Below are 18,001 nucleotides of genomic sequence, written 5' to 3'. Positions count from 1 at the left end.
GTTTAGTGTACATCATCATTAAAAATTCTCCCCAATATGAAGCTGGTGTCACTTTATTTGCCAAAGGTTATCGTACAGGTCTGTTAAACATTTTCCCCACTATGAACCCGGTGTCACAGTAACTGCCTCAGTTTCCCAAACAACACCAATAAAGCTTTTTTTCCCCACTCTGAGCCCAGTATCAATGTATCTACGTAGTCTCCTCTACATCACCATTAACCTCCTCCCAACACTGAACCAGATTTCATAGTATCTGCATCAGTTTATTGTACATCATTTTAAAACCTTCTTACTACTGTAAACCTGGAGTCACAGATTCTGCCTTATTCTACCATACTTCTCTGTTAAACCTTCTCAGTACTGTGAACACAGTGTCACAGTATCTGCCAAAGTCGTCGACTGTACATCACCGTTAATTATTCTCCCAACTGTGAACCTGGGGTCACAGTGTCTGATACAATTTATCGTACATTACTGTTAAACCCGCCAGATAAGCTTCAGATAACGAAAGAGGAGTTCTCGCATCTGCAGGAACTGGGGATCATTCGTCGCTCTGACAGCCCTGGGGCTCACCGCTCCACCTGGTCCCAAAAGCCTCCGATGGCTGGCACCCCTGCGGAGATTATTGACGGCTTAATAACATGACAGTATCTGACCGTTACCCCATCCCTCACATTCAGGACTTTATGGCCAATCTGCATGATATGAGAGTATTCTCCAAGGTCAATCTGGTGTGCGTGTATCATCAAATCCCATTGCACCCCGAGGACATCCCCAAAACGGCCATCATCACCCCCTTCGGTTTGTTCGAATTTTTATGCATGCCTTTCAGGCTCAAGAACACCGCCCAGACCTTCCAGCACCTCATGGATACAGTGCGCAGAGATTTGAAATTCGTGTTCATTTATCTGGATGACATTCTTGTTGCCAGCAGAGACTGGGCACAACACAAGTCTCACCTGCACACCCTCTTCTCCCGACTGGCCGAATTCAGCCTAATGATCAGCCCGGCCAAATACCAGTTTTGTGCAGAAGAACATTTGGATGGGATGAAACTAATCCAGAATCCATTGCACAAGATTGGAAAAATTAGATTGAGCGTCTTCAAATACTTGGAAGTTTTGACGTCAACAGACTTTGGAGTGGCCACATTTGCTAAGTTACACCATTTTTCTGATGTAAGTGAAGGTGGTTTTGATCCTGTCAGTTACTGAGTCCTGTGAAATAACCAAGTGCGAGTAGATGGTGGATTTGTAATGGGAAAAGCCAGAGTGGCTCCATTAAAGTCAGTCACCAGACCTTGAATGGAATTGACTGCTGCTACTATGGCGAGCAAAATGGACGCTATGTTAAGAAGAGAATTACAGATGGAGTTAGCAGATCCTGTGTTTTGGACTGATAGAACATCAGTGCTTAAATATATTAATAATGAAATCATGAGGTGTCATCTCTTTGTGATTAACAGAGAGAATGAAAACCTGGACAACAACAAATGGCAGATTTACCACAGGACAGAGTTTCACCTGATGAATTCCCATTTACATCCGTGGAAGTTGATTATTTTGGTCCTTTGCAAGTAAAGTGAGGACGAAGTGTTGAAAAACGATATGGAGTTATTTTCACTTGTTTGACTATGAGAGCAATTCATATTGAAGCAGCGTCATTGCTTGATACAGACTCTTTTATTAATGTTCTTTGGCGTTTTATTCCTAGACATGGTCAAGTAAAAGAATTATGTTCTGATAATGGATCTAACTTTAAAGGAGCTGAGCGAGAATTATGAAAAGTTATTCAAAATGGGAATCAACATCAAATTCCTGATGCATTACTTCACAAAGAAGTTAATTGGATATTGAATCCACCCATAGTTATGGGTGTGGTACGGGTAAGGGTTAGTTGGTTGTGGAGAACGTTTATAAAGGTCTGTACTGGGCAGTACTGGGCAGCAATGCTTAATGTTGTAATGGATGCGGAAGCTCTGGGAAGGGGTAAGGGAGGGACTGGCCAGGAAGTCTGCAGATGCTGGGGCCGAGGGCAATGCACAAACATGCTGGGGAAACTCATGGATAGTTTTGTGAGGAGCAGGTCCTGCATCACGAGTCAAATTGAGTATTTCGAGGAGGTGTCAAAGGAAATCGATGAAGGTCAAGGTCTGTATGTGCTGCACGTGGATTTTAGTAAGGTGCTTGACAAGGTCCCCACGGTGGCCTCATTCAGAACGTCGGGAGGCATGGGATCCATGGAGCCTTGGCTGTGTGGATTCAGAATTGGCTTGTCTGCAGTAAACAGAGGGTAGTAGTGGATGGAACAATGACTAGTCGCGCTCCAAATGGATCTGCTCTGGGACCCCTGCTCTTTCTGATTTTTATGCATGATGATGGGAGTGGAAGGGTGGGTAGACAGTGTAGAAGGTTGTCATAGGTCATCCAGTTTGCAGAGAAGTGACAGATGGAGTTGAATCCTGTAAATCAGATGTACTTAAACAAGCAACTGGTACAGGTTAATTTCCAGAGTCATTTTCAAGGGCACGAATAAAAGTTATTCCAAAGAAGGTTGGAGACCCATTAAAATTAGCTTCATATAGACCAATATCATTATTGAATGCGGATTACAAGAACGTGAGGGCAGAGCACTAGGTTAATGGCAGGATTATGAACAGTGTGCAGGACTGAGATATATTTAGATCCTGCGCCATAAATCGCTCAAGGTTGCTGTGCAAATTGAGAGAGAGTTTAAGATGGTGTATTGTGTGCTGGCCTTCAGGAGTCAGGGGATTGAGTTCAAGAACTGAGAGGTAACGTTGCAGATGTACAGAATTCTCGTCAGACCACACTTGGAATATTGTGTGCATTCCTGGGGCAAGAATACCAGTGGACGTCTAAATAAGGTGAGATGAGGGAACTTTAGACAAGATGTGAGGGGCATATTTTATTCACACAGAATGTAGTGGGTGGCTGGAATACATTGCCAGGGATAGTACTGGAGGCTCATCCAAAAAAGGCATGAAAAAGATTTTAATATAGGGACAGGAATAAAAGAAAAATAGAAGGTACTGGTGAGAGGGAGGGAAGAGTAATATTGTTGTGGGGTAGGTTCAGATGGGTCAGCTGAAGGGACTCGACTGATCCATCCATGATTTGTCCAGCATCTTGCTGCCATGTCGTGGTGAACCAGGGTGTTGCCTGATGGAGACACGGTACTCTGAGCTCTGCAGATATAGATTGTGGTTTCCTCCATAACACACTTCCTCAGGTAAAGCAGAGGAAGGGAAAGGCCCTAGTGTGCAGGGGTAGGGAGGGGGGTGATGGGGGAAGAGTTGGGGCCCTCCAAAGTCATCGTGATCAGGCCTCGGAGACGGCATCTCTCTCACTCGTATTTCTCTTCCCAGAAGAAGGAGCGATCTCAGAGACAAGACAAGAGTCCAGAAGAACATTGCATCCCAGCTGAACAGAGGACGGACAACATCATGATGGCCTGAACCCCTCCCCTTCTCCCTCTGGCCCTGCCAACTCCATTCACCACCTCTTCCATATCCCTTCACCCACTTCCCCTCCCATTTCTCCCCTACCTCTCCTCCATTCCAACCCCCTCCCACTCACCTTCCCCTTCACCTACCCTCACACCTATGCCCTAAAATTAGCCCTCCTCCCTTCACCTCCCCTTCCCCTCTCCTTTCCCCCTCCCCTTTGCCTCCTACCCTTCCCCTCCTCCCCTTCCCCTCCCCTTCCCTTCCTATCCCTAACTTAGGGAAAGGAAGGATAGGGGAAGGGGGTAGGAGAAAGGGGGGTAGTGAGAGGGTAGGGGTAGGTAATGGGGTAGTGGTAGGGGGTGCAGGAATGGGGTAGGGTTAGGGGAAGGGGGTAGGTATAGAGGATAGGGGTAGGGTTTAGCTTAGTGTTGGGGAAGGTGGGTAGATTTAAGATAAGGGTCAGGGACGGGTAGAGGTACAGTTAGGTTTAGGGTTAGGAGATGTGGGCTCGGGTTAGGTCGAGGTTTAGGGTTAGGTTTAGAGTTCAGGGAAGTGGGCTTGTGTTAAGTTTAGGGGAAGGGGGTAGGAGTAGGAGGTAGAGGTGGGGTGTGAGTTGGGGTTAGGGAAAGGTGGGTAAGATTAGGGTTGGGTTTAGGGGACAGCGTAGGTATAGGGTTAGAGGACAGGGTGGAAATAAGAGTTAGGGTTGGGGATGTGGTGTAGTGTTTAAAGGTATCGGTAGTGTTAAGGTTAGGGTTTGTTTGGGGTTAGGGTTAGGTTGGGGAGGGGAGCGTGGGCGGCGAGCGGGGCACAGGAAATGTGGAGGTGATGAGGGAGGGGAATGGGCAGGGAAATGAGGAGGGGTACGGTGTAGAGGAAATGGGAGGTGAACGTAGGAAGGCACCCCTTCCCCCACATTATCCCTGCCTCCTCTCCTCCTTCCAGAGGAAGCCAGATCTCATTCGGGCCAGAAACTCCCTGTCGTTTCAGAGCCTCCGTTTCAGGAAGTCCCTTCGACGCTTGCCGCTGGACAGACATCTTGTCTCTTGATTCATTCTATACCGTTGATGTTAAATTTAAAAATGGTTTGGTCTTTTAAAGTTTGAACTGAAAAGGCTGGTCCAGATAGACAACACAGAAACAGGCCCTTCGGCCCCACTCTCCTGCTGGCTGTGCTGTTGTAATCAGTTCATATTCCTCACCACCTTTTCATTCTTAGCTCCCATCAAGCTCATGTTGCCTTGTCAATCTCACGGCCTGTGGGAAGAAGCTATTTCCCTCCCTGGCTTCTCTGCTTTTATTCCTCCATATCTCCTTCCTGATGGCAGGGGGACAAAGATGCTCTTTGCTGGATATCTGGGAGTCTATTTACAGAGCCCATCCCTGCAAAAAATTCAGGGGTCCCTTGCCTTGAGGTTCCACTCATGTTGCCTCTCCCTCAGCACTCTCTCGTCAGAACACAATTGCACCGTCCTTCCCCTCCTCTCCCAGGTCTCAGTATCCCCCTGACAATTCCAGTCAGCTGCCATGTCTACACCCTGCCCCACCTGCTATCGAATGCCCTGCATCCTCCTTCCCCATTGGTTTCCTCCTGTTATCAGGCATCAGAATGGACCCCACCCTGTTGAAACTACCCGTATTCTCACTGATCTCTCTGCGCCTCTGCCCTCCATCCAGGGGTCTTGGTTGTCTTGTGGTGATCGTGGAGAACAAAGTGCCAACTCAAGGAGATGGGGAGCTGTAAGGAGACCCCCAGTTCCAGGAGACAGGGAGAACCACAGAGATGCCCAACTCTGTCAATCCGGTAGAACCCGGTCATCAGGTGCAAGGAGCTCTTGGTACTGCTGCAAGTGAGGCAGGTGTGGCCCATCCCCACACCTCCACCCTGTCAATTCCCAAAACACATTTCCTATTCATGTGGGGGTCCAAAATGGATAGAATCTGGAGGACCATGTACGTCGTCAATCAATGGGGGAATAACCCTAACCAGCATGGCTATTGTGTATGGCTGTGCTTGGAAACAAAGTGCAAGGGCACCAAAAGCCGCTATGTACTGAGGTTCTACCTGGCTCAGGTGTTGTGAAAGATTGGTCTGGCCCTGATGCCACACAATGTCCCAGTCAGCAGGACTTTGCCCCATCACCTTCATGGGAATGGTTGCATAGACAAACACTATTGACCACAGGGCCATCAGGCAGTGGTCAGCATGGAATTCCTGCTGACACAGAGACTAGGACTTGATGAGATACTGTGGGGTGGTCCCCTGAGCAGAGCATCCAGAGACAGACATCCAGAACTGCTGGAAGACCAGAATCTCAGTGAAAGATGCCCTTTGGTCTGCCTGAAACCCAGATAAGAGAAGCAAACACTAGAAGCCCAAAGCAAAGGGAGGAAGGTTTAGGGGCAATATCAGGGGTACTTGTTTTTACACAGAGTTGTGGGTGCCAGGAATGCCTTGCCAGGAGTGGTGATGAAGGCTGAAATATTAGCGGCATTTAAGGGCTTCTTGGACACATGAATGAAGGAAACATAGAAGATAGGAGCAGGAGTAGGTCATTCGACACTTTGAGCCTGCTCCGCCATTCAACAAGATCATGGCTGATCTTAAAGTTCAGTACCCCGTCCCCACCTTCTCTCCATAACCTTTAATACCCTAATACTGAAGAAATATATCTAATTCCCTCTTAAATATATTTAATGAACCTGCCTCTACTGCCCTCTGTGGCAATGAATTCTACAGATTCACCACTCTCTGGGTAAAGAAATTTCTCCTCATCTCGGTCCTAAATGGTTTGCCTATTATCCTCAAACCATGGCCCCGGGTCTGGATTTTCCCATCCTTGGAAACATCCCATCTGCATCCATTCTGTCCAGTACTGCCAGAATTTTATATGTCTCTATGAGATCCCCTCTCAATCTTCTAAACTCCAGCGAGTACAATCCCAATTTGCGCAATCTTTCCTCATAAGTCATTCCTGCCATTCCAGGTATCACGCTAGTGAATTGCCTCTGCACTCCCTCCATTGCAAGAATGGAGGGTTATGAAGGAGGAAGGGTCAAGTTTTTATTTTGCTTGGAATTGATAGGTTAGCGCAACATCGAGGTCCGAAGGGCACAACTGTTCGACGTTAACCTGCTGGTCATTTAGCACATGGAGATGTGGGTGAGGGAACGCTGCCCACCGGCCTATTCCAGGTTGCTGAGAGATGCACTGAGGCTTGGCGCAGCCAACACGAGGGCACTGTGGGGAAGGACTCTAATCCTCCGGGTCTTGAGGGGTGGAGACTAAGGGGAACCCCTTCAACCACAGAGTGCAGGGAGTAACCACAAGGTGTCAAAGTGGTGGAATGATGTTAAACAGAGAACGTGTGCAGTGAAGGGAATATAGGCATGCAACACGAGGATGAGAAAAGACATGGAACAGTTGTCCTCTTGGTCAATAATTTTAGAATAAAGTTAATTTTGGTGTGAAAAAGAGAAAAGCCCGAACTCAGTCACCTTTGTTTCATGAGATACATTCTCCTATCCAGGAAAGCTCCTCTGTACCCGTTCAAATTTAACCCGAGGAAACTGTATTCATGGTGGAAACCTCTGCAAACACACAACGGGACCTACGCACAGAGAGACAAATGATACACGTGCAGTCCCTCCCAAAAAAGAAATAAATTCTGTTGAATCAATAGCAGAGTCATGGAGTCTTTGACTGAGCCGGTCATCCATCATTCTCCATTCTCACTGCTCGCAGGAAGAATCTGTTTCTGGGCCTGGTGCTACTGGCTCCGATATTCCTCGACCTCTTTCCTGATGAGAAGAGCTGCCAAATGCTGTGGGCACGTGGAAGGGATCCTCGACGACATTGACAATGAACCCGGTTTATCCCATTGATATTTGGGGTGGATGGGTTGGGGGGAGAGAGTCCCCATGATCCTATCTGCCACTCGTGGTCCTGCCGATCATTTTAAAAAAATATTTATAAACTTAAAACCACAACAAATTCACACAATTAATAATAATGCTCATCTAATGTGTGGCATCTATAAAAGAAAGAATAAAGAAACCACCCCCCACCCCCATCCCCAATATCCTACCCTCTCCCACTTCTCTCCTCAACAGAAGTGTCTGCTACAGTGGTGACCTCAGCAGGACCCAGCCCTTCAGTTGGACGTGAAGATCACGGTCCAGGCGGCTCTTCAGATGGTTTGGTTGAAGCTGTCAATGTTCTGGATGTCGCAGCCACACGTGGGGTTCAAACAGGCCAAGGACCAATTCCACCTCCAAGAGATCACCGCTGATGACATCCATTACTCTTCCATGATGTTCTTGCTCATCAGGACATGGCAGCAAGGCTCATCGACTTCTGACATCAGCCTCCCGAGCAAGGCAAATAGGATGCCCTCAAGGAGCTCTTTACCCACACCTTCAGGCCACGCCTTCATCCTCCACCTCATTCTGTTCCTGCTCTCACTGTCGCATGGCCCAGACAGTCATCCCAACATGACTCCCCTCATGCTATTTCTTTTCAGCTCTCACCAAACGCCCTGGACCCACTTTTCAGGAACTCTTCCCTCTTCCTCCCTATGTCATTGGTATTTCCATGTACCGCAACCTCTGGACCACTTTAAGATGTCTTGGACACCAGCAGCAACACCCCAGATACTGGCACCAGGGAGGCACCACCTGGAAAAGGTCTAGGGTCCTAGTCCAACAGTCTTTTTCCTGAGCATCCAGGCAGCAGAGAAATATCAATGGTTGCTCAAAGCAAAATCCTCATTGCGGTGCCCACCAACAAGTTGAGGCACAAAGTTTTGTGGGTCTTTTGGGTTACTGGTGCCAACATATTCCCCATCTCACCCTGTCCCTCCATCTACTGTACAATGTTGCCCAGAAAAAAAACTCTCCGCTTCATTGACGACCTGAACAACAAATGGCTTCTTAAATGGTAAAACACGCTGTTGAACACCACTGCCACTGACCACAAGCACCCCCCAACCCCTCAAAACTGGAAGACCCTTTGAATGACTTGTCTCTGCAATGAAGACAATGGCCTAGTGGAGCCTCGAGCAAAAGAGGCAAGGTCGCCGAGTCCCACACAGCTTCTGGTTCAATTCCCTCCTGGAAGCTGCCTCCCGCGACTCCCCATCTGAGTGTCAGATGCTCGCCTGCTCACCACAGAGAACCAGATGGCAGCAGAGACAGTCACACTCCAGCCACACCTCCCCAACATGTGATGGGTTAAATCTGCGGATGCCACTCACAGCGGACCGAAGAAGTGGTACATGGCAGACCGCACAGAGGCCGGGCCCGAAGGGCTGAGCCACTTGCAAGAACAGATCACGTCCTGTCCGAAAGTAACAGCCTCCCACTTGAATGACCCCGAGAAGAGCTTGGCACCATGGCCTGGGGCAAACTGTTCAACATCCTCAATGCTGGACAGCAGGAAAAAGCTTGGTTTACTGACGGCTCCGGCTGGTGGATGTGCAAAAACCAACGGTGTAAAGTTGGAGCGCTCCAGCCCACCACAGATAAAGTATTGACACAAGAGGGTGAGGTGGAGGGGAGAGCCAACTGTCCAAGCTGGCAGCTGTGGCACTGATCCGAAAAGGGACAACCAGGCGGGCCCAGGAGCCTCTTTTCCGATTAGTGCCACAGGATTTCTGGGCTGTGCCAAACAGCACGTCAGTGTGGATGGGTCGGCGTCAGGAGACAGGGAGGCAGATCCATGGCTGCCTGCTCTGAGGACAACAGCACTGGCAGATCTTCTGAGAGGTGGAACAACAAAAGAATAGTCAGGGTCCACCACGTGGATGGACACATCTCCAGGAAAACCGCTGAAGCTGACGCGATGCCACTGTGGACTGAGCTGCTCAAATATGCTCTGCCACTATTTTCCCCAAGCAGAGTGACCCCGGAGCCTTGGCAGCATTGGTGCATCATAAATGTGGGCATATGGGGGCACTATGATGGACAAAGGATCTGGGGGTCTCATGATGTTGCAAGAACTGTGATGGCCAAATGCCCTATTTGTCAGCAATTAAAACCAAGGGCCACATTCGCTGGGGTTCAGGAGCTGGCCAAGTCTGATAAATTGACCATATCAGGCCTCTCCCTTGCCAAAATAAAAAGTGATATGTTCTCACGATGGTCAGCACATACTCGGATGTCCTGCCAGCGGGCCGACCAAGCACCATTTAAGCGTGCTCCATATGTGGAATACCCTATCGGGTAATGTCTGACCAGCAATGGGTGGTGATGCCAAGTATTTGGGGCCACCTGCATATCCCCTACCACCCACAGGCATCCAAGATCAATGAGTGAATGAATGACCTGTTCAAGGTATCGTATGTGAAAAGTTAATTGTCAAGTCTTCTATCCATGAGTGGGTGCAAGTGTATCGATTAATCCGCCGAGGTTGTGTCTGTGTGTGTCTTTTACGCCTCGTGCAACTTCACTACATGTGTCAATAAAAGACAACTGTGTTCAAATTCGCCACCCTTGGGAACCCTCGAATCAGTTTCACACACATAATAATTGGTGCAGTGAGCAGGGTCCTTCGAGTTCCGACTGAAAACAGCTGCAGTGGAGATGCTTTGGAATCGGGACAGGAAATCTAGTGGTCCTGCGGGTGGACTGACGAGAGTGCAGGGTTGGGGAGCTTGGCAAGCATGCTGGCGGACCACGGCAAACTGGTAGACTGGTCCAAGCTCCTGGATCCACATCTTGAGAAAATAGATCACCACGTGTTGTCCCACTTCAAGAAGTTGGGGTTCCCAAAATCTAAGGGGAATCAGAGGGTGCCTTTTGGCTGCCAGTGTTTCTCCTGAGAAACCAATGTGAGATCATAGAAAGGAAAGATTTGGAGAGGGCCCAGGAAAATAAGGAGATAACGGTGGTCCAGCAGTGCTGCTGTGCACTGCAGGAGGCAGCACAGACTCCCCCAACCTGAGCCACAGTTGTCGAGATGAGAGGGACAGAGGTAGCCAACAGGCATGCCAATCAAGGTCTGACTCCCCCCCACTCCCCCAGTGAGTGAGTTTGTACTGGCCATGGAGCGATTAGCTGAGGCCATTTGCCAGGATTCAGGCATTAAAGGTTTCAGAACAGGCCAGGAAGAGCATGAAATCAATTTATTTGCAGAAGTTGTTCTGATATATCTGACAGACCCAACACACTCATTGCCCAAGTTGTGCACCACCCTGGAGGACTATGGGGAGATCACTGGGTATAAGTTCTTTTGGGATATGTGCAAAATCATGTCACTTAGGAAGGGGGATTAGAGCCAATGTCAAGAAAATAGTCAACAAATGTGGAGGCAAAATGGGATCAAATATCTAGGAGTTAGAATAGATAACAACGAGTAATTTAGACCAGCTGAATTATTCTCCCCTTGCTTGGGGAAATTGAGGAGGATTTAAATGGTTGGATGTCCCTGCCCATTACACTAGTGGTGTCACAGAGAGGGGAGGTGTCACAGAGGGGGGAGATGATGACACAGAGGGGGTGATGATGTCACTGCATGGGGCAGCCATAGCTGAGTTGTGCCATGGCACAGCAACACGAGAAAGATGCATCTCCTGGAAGGGGATTCTGGCCCGCATGTCGGAGTAGAACACTGTCTCATCCCAGGGACCCTCTGATCAACAGGGTTGTGTTTGGAAGCACCCTGCACCCATGGGTGAGATAAAGAGCCTGTTACAGGCTCCCCGACTGGGACAGAGCCTCCACTGGCACCATCCTTCACCCAGTGTGGGCAGAGAGAATGGAGGCTGCATTTAATTTCCCCTCTCCCCATCCTGAGTGCAGGGCACTTTATGAGGCAGCTGGGGGGACTTGGGAGGGGAGAACAATGGCATGTGAGGGAATACAGGGGTAGGGTCTGTAGGAGTGGAGGGGAGAACGAAGGAACGGGGTTGCACCACAGGCTAATGTCAAGGGAGATTGGATCAGAGGTAGGGGACATAGGGTTGAGCTGGGAGGATGGGGTGCGAGGGGACGGAAGGCACTGGGGAAACCATGGGGGTGGTGTTGGGTGGGGGATGAGATTGTGGTAGAGGAATCGGGGAAGGGGAGAGTGTGAGGTGTCTGAGGGAGAAGAGAAGTTGCGAGGGGGATGGAAGGTAGACCTTTCAACAGATATGGGACAGAGCTCCCCCTCCACCTGGAATGGGATCTGTCCACTGAGAGACAGGACTGCTCCTCCACCCACCCCCCCCCCCCCCCCGGGTTACAAGATCCCTTCCACCCTTGCATACACCCCCACACCCCCCCAACCGGGATAGGATTCTTTCCCCCAGTGGACCTGGATCAAGGTGTTAGAAAGTGTTTCTGCTGCGGCGGACCCAGCAGAGTTGAGCGATGAAGCGTGGGGGTCTCTCCGCACCACCTGCTCCCTCAGGCGACGGGGTCTCGCTTGCATCATGGAAGATCACGGTGTTGCTGAGCTTCTGGGAATGTGGAGGGCTTCTGCTAAACCTGTGGTAGCGTTCAGAGTGGTTCATCTCCCCGGGACGTGCTGAAGGTCAAGGATGACCCGATCCTCTCAGGGAGGGAGGGTTGTAGACAAAGTGAACGTCTGCGGAACTGGCTTCAGTCTGAGGAGAGTGATCAAAGAGGGACCTGGGGTGGCAATATTTCTACTGAGAGGCTGGAACGAACCACCAGAGGATCAATTCTGACATTTAGGTGACCCTTGGAAGGGAGTTAGAGGGAGGGGTAGAGACTAACTTGGACAGCAAGGCTGGGTTGGGATAAATGACCTGTTGTGTACCCTCTGGGTGTGTAAATGCTGCTGCTTCTGCCCCAGAGGACATGGCAATAAGGTCACAACAGAGGTGGCCACACCGTGTCATGGACCCAACGTCTCCAAGGTGATGTCGTGCACAGATGATAAAATCATCGACAATGGATCTTTCGGTGTGGTGCACCAGGCAAGGCTGGTGGACTCCGGAGAGCTGATTGCCATCAAGAAGATCTTGTAGGACAAGAGATTCAAGGTGAGGGGCAGGAGCAGTTGTGTGGAAATGGAACACCCTGATATTTAACTTTAGGCCTACAGCATGTTCACAGGCCCTTGCGACACATGACCCGTTTCACACAATTACACCCAATTGACAAACAACACCCCAAACACATTTTTGAAGGGTGGGTGGAAAGAGGAGCATCTGACAGAGACCAAGGCAGCCATGGGGTTTGGAAACAGAGAAAGTCACACAAACCAACAACAGTCCCCCCATCCCCACACACAACCCCCCACCCCACACACACACACACACACACACACACACACACACACATACACACACACACACATACACACACACACACACACACACACACACACACCCCTGGCAAATATCAGAGATTTTCTGCAAATTCATTGTTTAGTAGAAGCTGGGAAAATCATAAAAACTGAAATGATACTTCATTGAACCCCCTGACGAGTCCCCGCTCCAGCGACACGAAAAGTCCCCCCCAACGACTCTCGACGAGTCCCCCACTACGGCCTCCCTAGGAGTTCCCCACCTCTGACCACTTGACGAATCTCCTCCCCGCCTCCCCCCTCAACTTGGACAAGTCGTCCCTCAGGGCCCCGACCCATCGCCCAGCCTTGCTGATGTTCCTCTCTCGCCATAGAACCGCAAATTGCAGATCGTGCGAAAGTTGGATGACACCATCATCGTCCCTCTTCTCAACTTCTACTCCTCTGTAGTCAAGGTAAGATCCACATGCACCCACCCCACCCCCACTCTGATACATTTCATTTGCTGCTACCTTCCCCATTCCTTCAATCGATCTGTCTTGCTGCAGCCTCTCTGTTGCCTCCATCCTGCCCCTCTGACCAGTGCCGACTCCTTGACGCTGGCTGCCCTGCTCCTCACCCATTAACTCATGACCTCTTGCCATTTCAACTTCAGACCGCAGCAGCCGAGACCACAAGACAAGGTCGCCAAATTCGGCCACTCAGCCCCTCCAGTCTGTTTCCCCAAATCATTTCACGAATGTATTTTCCCCCATAACTCATTTCCCCAGAACCTTTTGGTGCCCTTCCCAATCAACACCTGCTCTGAATCGTCCCAACAACTCAGCCTCCACATGTACGACCCCAGCCAACACCTGGCTGCAAACATTTCTCATCTTGAAACGTCAATGGTTTTTCTCTCCCGGTGAATCCTTGCCTCACGAGGGAGGGCGGTCAGAGCTGCACATTTTGTGCAGTCTCACCAGAAGCCGAATAATCGGGCAGCGGATGGGTCCACTACGGCCTGTTGACGCTCTGCTCGCTGAGCCGTTGGATTCATGCCATGTTGTGTTGAACAGTGGGGGCATCAGGCCTACAGAGAGCAGGAGGGGCTGGCACTCCAGTTGGGAGAGGCACAGGGTGTTGAAGGGTAAATCAAGCTGACATGTTTGTATTGTGTCCAAGAGAAAGAGGAGGTTTATTTGAATCTGGGTCTGGACTATGTTCCCGAGACGGTTCACTGCATGGTCCAGCACTTAAACAAGGCCAAGCAGCCCATTCCCATGATCTACATCAAGGTGGTTGTGGGTCTGGGTGGTCAAGTTGTCCACTGGGGCAAGCTTGGATGGTGGGGTTGGAGGATATGAAGGAGTTTACTGGCTGAGTCTCGCTGGGGACTGGATATCGATGAAGGGAGCATGAGGGTCTCAATGGGTATTGGTGAGGAGAGAAAGGGTAGTGAGGGGAGAGGGGTGGAGAGGATGATGAGGATGGATGTTGATTGGCAGGGAGGGGCCCGTCACCCACCTCCCCTTACCCTCAGGATATAGACCCGGCCAGTGTGGAGGCAGAGTGGGTCATGTTATATCGTTGTGTTGCCAGATGTTCATGTACCAGCTGTAGCAGAGCATGGCCTACTTCCATCCTCAGGGGGTTTTCCATTGAGACATCAAGCCCCAGAAGATGCTGGTAGATTCCGAGATGGCCTTCTTATTGCTCCTTTATTTCGGCAGGTAGATCCACCCCTGTCTGTCCGTTCACCACCTCAATGCGGTCCTGATCCCTCTCCCCAACACGGCCTTGTCCCCTCCCCACCAGCTCTCACCCCTCCCCCACCAGCTCTCTCCCCTCCTCCCTCTCCCAACTTGCCCCTTCCACAGCTTAATAACTTATTCTAAATAAGATTGTGGGGGGGCTTAGATGGAATGAACAGCCAGAAACCTTTCCTAAAGTGTCAGGTGCAAATCTCAGAGAGCATCCGCTTCAGGTGAGGGGAGATTTTTTTTATGCAGACAGTTGTGAGAGCTTTGAATGCGTCACCGGAGAAAGTGGTAGCGGTTGGTAGAATAGGTACATATAAAAGTCTCTGAGACGAGCATGTGGATGTAAGGGAACAGAATTTTTACATGATAGAGGAATTTGGGGATATGGCGAGAAGGCAGGGTAGGTCGAGTTTGGTCATAAATTAGATCAGCCATGATCGTATTGAATGGCGGAGTAGGCTCGATAGGCCATTTTTGTCCTACTCCTGTTCCCACTTCCTATGTTCCTATGGGTGTGGTACAGGTAAAGGTTGTGGAGAACATTTACAAAGGTCAGTACAGCCTTTATGGGCCAAAGGGCCTGTACAAGGCAGCAATGCTTGATGTTCTAATGGATGCGGAAGCTCAGGGAAGGGGTAAGGGAGGGACTGGCCAGGAAGTCTGCAGATTCTTGGGCCGAGAGCAATGCCCAAACATGCTGGGCAAACTCATGGATAGTTTTGTGAGGAGCAGGTCCTGCTTCACGAGTCAAATTGAGTTTTTCGAGGAGGTGTCAAAGGAAATAGATGAAGGTCAAGGTCTGTATGTGCTGCACGAGGATTTTAGTAAGGTGCTTGACAAGGTCCCCACGGAGGCCTCATTCACAATGTCTGGAGGCATGGGATCCATGGAGCCTTGGCTGTGTGGATTCAGAATTGGCTTGTCTGCAGTAAACAGAGGGTAGTAGTAGATGGAACAATGACTAGTGGCGCTCCAAAGGGATCTGCTCTGGGACCCCTGCTCTTTGTGATTTTTATGAATGATGATGGGAGTGGGAGGGTGGGTACGTCAGGGGATCACACAGAGGTAGAGATGTTGTAGACAGTGTAGAAGGTTGTCATAGGTCATCCAGTTTGCAGAGAAGTGACAGATGGAGTTCAATTCTGTAAATCAGATGTACTTAAATAAGCAACTGGTCCAGGTTTATTTCCAGAGTAATTTTCAAGGGCACGAATAACAGTTATTCCAAAGAAGGTTGGAGCCCCATTAAAAGTAGCTTCATATAGACCAATATCTTCATTGAATGCGGATTACAAGAATGTGTAGGCAGAGCACTTGGTTAATGGCAGGATTATGAACAGTGTGCAGGACAGAGAAATATTTAGATCCTGCTCCATATATCACTCAAGGTTGCTGTGCAAATTGAGAGGGAGTTTAAGATGGTGTATTGTGTGCTGGCCTTCAGGAGTCAGGGGATTGAGTTCAAAAACCGAGAGGTATCGTTGCAGATGTATAAAATTCTCGTCAGACCACACTTGGAATATTGTGTGCATTCCTGGGGCGAGAATACCAGAGGACGTCTAAATAAGGTGAGCTGAGGGAAATTTAGGCAAGACGTGAGGGGTACATTTTATTCACACAGAATGTAGTGGGTGGCTGGAATGCATTGTCGGGGTAGTAGCGGAGGCTTGTCCAAAAAAGGCATGAAAAGGATTTTAATATGGACAGGAATTCAAGAAAAAGGGAGAGTACTGGTGTGAGGGAGGGGAGGGTTCAGGGGTAGGGGGGATGATGGGGGAAGTGTTGGGACCCTCCAAAGTCATTGTGTTCAGGCCTCAGAGACAGTATCTCTATCACTCGTATTTCTCTTCCCAGGAGAAGGAGCGATCTCAGAGACAAGACACGAGTCCAGAAGAACCTCGCATCCCAGCTGATCAGAGGACGGACAACATCATGATGGCCTGAACCCCTCCCCGTCGTATCCCTCTGGCCCTGCCAACCCCATTCCCTGCCTCTTCCATGTCCCTTCACCCACTTCCCCTCTTCTCCTCTACCCCTCCTCCATCGCAAACCCCTCCCGCTCACCTTCCCCTTCCCCTGCCCTCACACCTATGCCCTAACCCCAGCCCTCTACTCTTCACCTCCCTCTTCCCCTCCGCCCTTCCCTTCCCCTTTCCCCCTCCCCTTCCCCTCCCCCATCCCCTCCCCTAACCCTCCCCCTTCCCCTCCCTTTCTCCTCCTCCCCTTCCCCTCCCCCTTCCCTTTCCCCTTCCTACCCCTAACCTAGGGGAAGGAGGGGGAGGGGAAGGGGGTAGGAGAAAGGGGGTAGTGGAAGGGGGTAAGGGTAGGGGTTGTGGTAAGGGGTAGGGTAGGGGGTAGTGGTAGGGGGTGCGGGGATGGGGAAGGGGTAGGAGGTAGGGTTAGGGGAAGTGGGTAGGTTGTAAGGGATAGGGTAGGGATAGTGGTAGGGGGTGCGGGTATGGGGAAGGGGTAGGGTTAGGGGAAGGGGGTAGGTTGTAAGGGATAGGGTAGGGGGTAGTTGTAGGGGGTGTGGGTATGGGGAAGGTGTAGGAGGTATGGTTAGGGGAAGGGGATAGTTGTAGGGGGTGCGGGTATGGGGAAGGGGTAGGAGGTAGGGTTAGGGGAAGGAGGTAGGTTGTAAGGGATAGGGATAGGGTTTAGTTTAGGGTTGGGTAAGTTGGGTAGAGTTAGGGTTAGTGTTAGGAGACATGGGGTAGGGTTATATCTTGGTTTATGGTTAGGTCTATAGTTCGGGGAAGTGGGCTGTGTTAGGTATAGGGGAAGGGGGTAGGAGCAGGGGGGTAGAGGAGGAGTGAGGTTTGGGGTTAGGGGATGGTGGGTAGCATTAGGGTTGGGGTTAGGGGGTGGCATAGGCATAGGAATAAAGTTAGGGTTAGTGGACGGGGTGGGGGTAGAGTTAGGGGACGTGGAGTGGTGGTAGGGGTATCGGTAGTGTTAAGGTTAGGTTTAGGATTTTGTTAGGGGTTAGGGTTAGGAGTAGGAGGAAGGGAAGGGGGAGGGGAATGGGGGAGGCGAGCGGGGGACGGGAACTGGGGACTGGAAGGGGGAGGGGATGTGGGAGGGGAACGGGCAGTGGAAAGGGGAGGGGAACGGGGTAGAGGAAAGGGGAGGTGAACGGTGGACGGCATCCCTAGCCCCTCCCCTCCCCTTCCCTTCCCCCGCATTTCCCCTGCCTCTCCTCTCCTCCTTCCAGAAGAAGCTGGGCCTCTTTCCGTCCAGAACCTCCCTGTGGTTTCAGAGCCTCCGTTTCAGGAAGTGCCCTCGACGCTTGCTGCTGGACAGACATCTTGTCTCTTGATTCATTCTGTACCATTGATATTAAATTTAAAAATGATTGGGTTTTTTAAAGCTTGAACTCAAAAGCTGGTCCAGATAGAGAAAACATAAACAGGCCCTTCAGCCCCTCTCTCCTGCTAGCTGAGCTGTTGTAATCAGTCCATATTCCTCTCACCCTTTTCATTCTTAGCTCCCATCCAGCTCATGTTGCCTTGTTAATCTCATGGCCTGTGGGAA

General features: G+C 50.2%; 1 long non-coding RNA gene across 2 annotated transcripts; it reads left to right on the top strand.

Moving 5' to 3' along the window:
• The first annotated feature begins 11,014 nt into the window (after nt 1–11,014).
• Nucleotides 11,015–16,824, top strand: LOC138750219 (uncharacterized). 2 transcript variants are annotated; one of them, XR_011349172.1, is made up of 3 exons: nt 11,015–11,141; nt 12,270–12,459; nt 13,100–14,511. It is a non-coding gene; the product is annotated as an uncharacterized lncRNA (long non-coding RNA). The 2 variants fall into 2 exon arrangements; XR_011349173.1 differs by lacking the exon at nt 11,015–11,141 and adding an exon at nt 16,322–16,824 and having other exon boundaries at nt 11,694–12,459; nt 13,100–13,180.
• The last annotated feature ends 1,177 nt before the right edge of the window (nt 16,825–18,001 follow it).

The sequence above is a fragment of the Narcine bancroftii genome, unplaced genomic scaffold (assembly GCF_036971445.1).
Source record: "Narcine bancroftii isolate sNarBan1 unplaced genomic scaffold, sNarBan1.hap1 Scaffold_108, whole genome shotgun sequence".
Lineage (NCBI taxonomy): Eukaryota > Metazoa > Chordata > Chondrichthyes > Torpediniformes > Narcinidae > Narcine > Narcine bancroftii.
Note: the sequence above shows the minus strand (reverse complement) of the source record. Positions and strands in the feature narration are given on the sequence as shown.